Here is a 1036-nt window from a genome sequence, read left to right on the forward strand (position 1 = left end):
TGCAGCCCCCGCCAGGCCTGGGCCCAAGCCATGTCCCGGTCACAGAACCTCAGAGTATGCTGACTTGGAAGGGACCCATCAGGATCATCGAGTCCAACTCTTATTCCTGCACAGGACACCCCGGAGAATCACACCATGTGCCTGAGAGCATTGTCCAAATGCTTCTTGAGCTTTGTCAGGCTGGTGCTGTGACCACTTCCCTGGAGAGCCTGTTCTAGTGCTCAGCCACCCTCTGGGTGAAGATTCTTTTCCTAATACCCAACCTAAAGCACCTCCTACACAACTTCAGGCCATTCCCTCGGGTCTTGTCACTGGTCACCACAGAGAAGAGATCAGTGCCTGCCTGTCTGCCTCCCTTTGTGAGGGTGTTGAAAATTCCAATCCCCCCCTCAGTCTCCTTCAGGCTGAACAGACCTTCAGGCTGACCTTCGCCACTCCTTGAATGGTTTCCCCGCTAGGCCCTTCACTGTCTTCATTGCCCTCCTTCGGACGTTAGTGGCTCAATGTCTTTCTTTCACTGAGGTGCTTAGAACCTTACATAGCACTCAAGGTGAGGCCACACCAGCGTAGAGCAGAGGTAAGAGTAGAGGCTGAGTGTGCAACCTTGAAAAATCCATACAACTTCTGAGCAGGAAGGCGAGATCAGCAAAGGTTTGGCTTTTAGGCAGGATGTGCCTCTGCATTGCTCCAAGCTGCCTCTTCTCTCTGAAAGGTTTTCTTCAAAAGTGCACAGGTGTCTTTTCAACTGATGAGAGTGGAAACTTGAGTTGTAGCTGGGTGGAAGGAGAAGCTTGAATAGGAATGCTGGTCTCAAGACACGCTGGTATCTTGAGCCACTGTGGATGGCTCAAGACATTCCCAACTGATGAAATGACAAAGATCCCGTCTTCCTGAAGGTGTGAAGTCATGGGTCAAAGAGCATGCATAAAGCTTGGGAAGCCCATGCCAAGTTCAGGTTTGCACCAAACAGCTGAATGCTTCACTTGGAAAGACAAGTACTTAAAAATTCACCTGTCCAGAAACTAAAGACACCAAA

This window comes from Corvus brachyrhynchos, unplaced genomic scaffold, assembly GCF_000691975.1.
Source record: "Corvus brachyrhynchos isolate BGI_N302 unplaced genomic scaffold, ASM69197v1 scaffold22, whole genome shotgun sequence".
Taxonomy (NCBI): Eukaryota; Metazoa; Chordata; class Aves; order Passeriformes; family Corvidae; genus Corvus; species Corvus brachyrhynchos.